Below are 6,000 nucleotides of genomic sequence, written 5' to 3'. Positions count from 1 at the left end.
CAAGCTTCGAAAGTGAAGAGTCCGAAATAGAAATGGATCTAGAATCAGAGAATGAAGCCTTCAAAGACAGTGACAGTGATAGTGATCTTCCTGAGCCTGAACCTCTGGATAGGCCTAATTGCAATTTGAAACAGGGAGATTTTGTAATTGTGAAATTTGAAAGCTTCAAAGGAAGTCTTGTTTACTATGTTGGACAATTGCAGAGTAGAATTTCAGATGATGAATATGAAGTGAAATACCTCAGGAAAAAGCAGAAGAAATTCATATTTCCAGATGTGACAGATGCATCAACAGTTGACATTGGAGATATTTGCTTCAAGCTTCCAAAACCAGTGGAAAAAAGAGGAACAAAGAGGACAGCCAATTATTTTAGTTTTGAAGTAAACTTCAAAATATATTATATCAAATAATCTTAAGGCTTAGCAATTTCAACTTATTATTCCATTTTTAATCTTATAAATGACTCACAGATTTCTTAATGTGTTATTAATAAAATTATTGTAAAAAGTAGATTTTTTTATTTTGTCCACTCCAGCCCCACTCGAAAATATTGATTGTCTACTCTAGCCCCATATAGGGGCTAGAGTAGACATTTGTAGAATTATTTTAAAATTAGATTTCCATCCCCAGAACATTAATTTTTGCTCATGTTCTGAGTCTGTTATATAGGTAAATAGAATACCTATGCAAAGTATGTGAATTTGGTCGATAATAACGGTTTTCCAAGTTTTTATAGCAAAATGAAAAAAAGTGTCCACACTAGCCCCAGTCTCCCCTATTTATTATTGTTATTTATTATATTTATTAATGTCGATATATTTATTTATATGTTTTTATATTTATTACTTTTAATTATGCCACGTTTGTTACCTGAAAAAGACTTAAAGTGAATACCAGCTACCAAAACCAAAGAACCATTAGCAAAAGAAAAGTATTGTACCTGATGTATAGAAAATTATTTATATTAAGACCTAAGAAATACTATAAGATATAAGCCCAGAAGTTTTGTGAATCGAAATTATTGTCTAAAAGGAATCATTTGTGAGAATTATGAAATGTGTGTAGTTAGGTTGGTGGCCCTGCAAGCGGCGAATTTAAAAATTACTATGTTTTAAGTGGTGTCAGGAGGAATACGTTTAGAAGTTTATATTTATGATATTTTATGTGTGTTGAGGAGGAGAATTTGTTATTGTATTTGATAAAGGTATAAAGGAGATGCAGCAAATATGTCTGCGAACTGTGATAGAAGTAGGAGAGTATAATTTATAAATAAAGTATAGTGTATATCGATGTATTGAAGGGTGGGTTTTCATTAAAAACATTGTGATTCTCAAATATTTTGAATTCAAACCCAGGGGCGCGTGTAACATATTAAATCTGGGTAGATAAAAAGCCCTAACAGAAATAGTAATAGGTCTAAAAATAAAATAATTGGCTAATATCGCCAAGCAGATAATAACTAAGATTAGATAGCATCAGCTTGTTCTGGCTAAATGGTACAAGAACCTAAAAAGGATTTGAAGGAAGTTTATTGCTCATAAATAGATTATTATATAAAATATTTGAAGATTGAGGTTATGTACATGTATTCACGGATCGGTGACCTAGAGATCGATCAAACCGAGGAACGTAGAATCTGACCAAAACTCCTTGGCAGAGCTTTATTGCAATCGGATGGTGTGCAATGTGAAAAAACACCTGTCCACGTGGCTAATTATTAGGTAGCATGGAATTAATATTAATGTATAGAATATTAACTAGCATGCAAAGAGCATAAATAAAAAACCAAATAAAAATAATTTAATGTATTCAGGAAATAAGAGTTACCAGGCGCATGAATACTGAATAAAATTTGCATGCACCAATAGTAAAACGGCAGTTAATAGGCGGCAACTGTAGGCCAATTCAAAAATATTTATATATATTTATATAAATGTACTAGATTTTGTGTTAAAATTTGTGTAATCTATGTTATCGATATGGCTCGAATGCAAAGAAATTATTAATCATATAATCTAAGCAATATTTTGGTATTTTTTGTAAGATCTATTTGAACTTAATGGCGGAGGATTAAGATATTTAAATTTTATGCTAATTTGAAAGTCGGAAAGAGGATCTGTAAAACTTGAAAAGGAAGAACCAGCACTCGCCAGCCAGATGCCACCATAAGAGGACCCCAAATATTTTAGAGCGAAGTACCTTACTAATGATTTTGTAAAAGTTAAAGTTAAAGTAAATTATTAAATTTCTTAAAAGACTTCGTGATGCTATTGTGAAGCAGAAGTCATTTTCATTTTGAATTAAACTTATAATCCCTTGGAGGAGACGATTCCGGCTACCATATTCCCGGATCGCATGGAGTTGGATCGACATCGGCGGCTTACAAGAAGATTTTCGACACGTGAGTGATTAAATTTGAATTTAGTGATGGGCGCCCTAGTGCTTCGAATTAATCTGATGATCAAGGCTAGCTCGCCGAAAGGGTTTTATTATAAATGAGAAATTAATAAGAGTAATACTTGCGCAAGTAAAATTAGTATTAAAGGTATTTATTTGAAAGAAAAATATAGATCAATATTTTAGAAATTTCTATTTAATCAAAGAAGTACGAAATCTAGGTTATTAAAACATATGCATATAATATTTAATTATTTTTTGCAATACAATTTGCGATAATTTATTATAGTTCTAATTCACTAGATGAATGGCTCTACCTATTCCGTCAGGTGCCGAATCTTGCACCCTGAGATGAAAATATATATTCGATACAAATAAATCTACTAAATACTAGAGATTTTAATATATATATATATTTGGATTATTAGTGGCTAATTTATCAAGCTGATCTTAGAGCACATATTTTTTGATTGAATTATCCAAGTCGACAAGTATTAGCAAGCGCATATCGCAGCTACATGCAACAGAATGCATATGATTTTAAGATAAAGGCACATGGTAATGATTCGTGCCATAAATCTAGAATATAAAGTTTAGCCTGTGATATTTTTATTGATTTCAATTATTGTTCTATTTTTATATTATATTTTTTATCGCTCTATATATATTTTTTGCCTCGATTGATCTTTGCATTATTTATGTAATATATGTATGAAACTTTCATGGTGTGCAATTTATTTTTTATTCCTCAACACTATAGTATAAGTATTATTTATATATATATTTATTATTTATTGAATTACAAGAGTTATAGGAGAAGCCCATATCTAGACCTATCAAGATTTTTTAAGACTGAATACTATTAGAAAACCACGACCTAATTATATCAAATCTCATGCTTTACCGACTGATGCAGCAGTTTTAGTAGCATCACCTTAGAACATATATATCTCAAAAAGTATCAGATTTATCGAAATCCTCTTCTTCTTCTTCTTTAGCACTACAGCCCAATATGAGCTTTGGCCGCCTCCACTACAGCTCTCCACGCTTCTCGGTCCTCTGTTAATTGTCTCCATCCTCTATATCCCATTTTTTGGAGATCGTCTCTCACTTCATCTTCCCATCTTATTCTCGGCCTTCCTATCTTTCTTCTTGAATGTAGCCTCTCCTTGAATATTATTTTAGGCATTCTGTTTTCGTTCATTCTACAGATATGTCCAAACCATCTAAGCCGCTGTGCCTTTATAAATTTTACAATATTTCGGCCTTTCATCAATGCCTCAAGCTCTGAATTAGTTCTTCTCTTCCACTCCTCTCCTTCTTTAACTGGACCATAAATCTTTCTTAGGATTTTCCTTTCAAAAACGCCTAAATGGTTTTTGTCTTCTTTTGTTAACGTCCAAGATTCACAGCCGTACGTTACAACAGGTCGAATTAGGCTCTCATATATTTTAAGTTTCGTGTTTCTACATATGAGCCTGTTCTTCAAAAGTTTCATGTTACTGAAGTATGCTCTATTTCCAGCCAATACTCTTTGCTTTATGCTGTAACCCATCTTGTTCTCGTTATTTAGTTCAACCACCAAGTAGCTGAAGTTCCTTACACCTTGAAAGATTTTATTTCCAATTCGGAGGTTTTGTGGCACTCTTCTTGCTTGACTACTTGATATTTTCATGTACCTCGTTTTTCTTTCATTCACTATCAAGCCAATCTTATTCGCCTCTCTTTCTAGCAACAAATACGTTTCCTGTAGGACATCTTTCCTTCTTGCAATTATTGCTACATCGTCCGCATATGCACATACCTGATACATTCGGTGGAAAATATTTCCCCTGTCTAATCCTTCAATAGCTCTATGTAATGCAATATTGAATAGGATTGCAGATAGTCCATCGCCTTGTTTGACACCTGTGTTAAATTCAAAAGTGCTGCTCCTTCTATTACCAATTTTGACCATTGCTGCAGTCCTACTCATTGTCATTTTTGCTAGATTAATGAGCTTTTTTGGTAAGGCATATTGCTCCAATGTTTTCCATAGCTCACTTCTCACTATGCTATCGAAGGCTTGCTTGAAGTCAATAAATAAAATATGTAAATCCAGGTCATGCTCATAAAACTTTTCTACGATTTGCCGGATTGTAAAGATTTGATCTGCTGTTGCCCTTTCTGGCCGGAATCCGCATTGATATTCTCCAAGCACTTGTTCTGTGTAGGCCTTAATTCTATTGTTAAGAATACTTGATAAGACTTTATAAGCTACACTGAGAAGAGTTATTCCACGATAGTTATTACAGTCCAGTTTATCGCCTTTTTTATAAATTGGACATATTATACCTATGTTCCAATCTTGAGGCAGAGTTTCATCTCTCCATATCATACTTATCAGCTCATGTATTCTCTTGACTGTGTCATCACCACCATACTTTATCATTTCTGCCGATATATTATCTTGGCCACCTGCCTTTCCATTCTTTAGGTGCTTTACAGCCATTTCTGTTTCCTCTAATGTTGGCCCTGCAACAAACTCCGCTTCAATACTAAGTGGCTCCCCTGTTCCTTCATGTACATTCTCCTCATTGATATCTGTTACTGTTAACAGTTCTCTGAAATGCTCTGCCCATCTCTCCATGATATTATCCTCTCCATTCAAAACTCTCCCTCTTTTGTCCTTGCATGAAATAATTTTTGGCCTATATTCTTTATTTATTCTTTCCATCGCTCTATAGAACTTTTTCGTCTCATTCTGTTTATATAAGCTTTCAATTTCTTCTAACTGTTTGTTCAAAGCTTCTCTTTTCTTTGTCCTGCATGTTCTATTGGCAATTCTTCGTTTTTCCTTGTAATCTTCATAATTTCTTCTTGTTTCTCGTTGTATCATTCGAGATCTGGCTTCATTCTTCTCTCTAATTGCTTCCCTGCACTCATTATCGTACCATCCCTCATTCCTTTTCCATCTTTTCTGACCAATTGCTTCATTTGCTGCTTCCTTCAGGCCATTGGCTAGCTTTGTCCATACTTCTTCAACACCATCTGCTTCTGAAGAGCTCAAAGTTTTTGCCTGTATTAGTCTGAGGTATTCACTACGGACTCTTTCACTCTTCAGCTCCGAAATCCTCTACCAAACAAAACTTTCACTCTCAACACTAAAACTGAACTTCTGAGATATGACTACTTTGAGATATGAAAAAAATGTAGAGAACAAAACTTGTTGGTAATTTTGTGAGCTTCAATTTTGTACAGTGTACAAATGTTCTTAAGATGCATAGTTTCCGAGATATGTGAGAAAAATGAAAAAAATGGTACTTTCAAACTACCCCCACCCCTTTAGTACATGGGGTAAGGGTGAGGATTTTTGATATATCAATCCTCTTAACATCCTTAAAAGAGCTGTAGAGTTGAAAATTGTGTTCCAAAATTTTCCCTCCATACCTTTATTTGAGCATTCGTTGCCTGCACTTATTCCTCAATATTTATATTTGTCAAATATTTGTTTAAATGTCATTTTTAACTTGAACAGCTGATAACCTTTCGGCAAATTTATAAGTAAACAATAATTATTAGACGGGATACCTGTCGTTGGGGGGGGGGGTGGCGTTTGCTGAT

The sequence above is a fragment of the Nilaparvata lugens genome, chromosome 5 (genome assembly GCF_014356525.2).
Source record: "Nilaparvata lugens isolate BPH chromosome 5, ASM1435652v1, whole genome shotgun sequence".
Taxonomy (NCBI): Eukaryota; Metazoa; Arthropoda; class Insecta; order Hemiptera; family Delphacidae; genus Nilaparvata; species Nilaparvata lugens.
The sequence above is the reverse complement of the archived record's forward strand: the minus strand, read 5'-3'. Positions refer to the sequence as shown.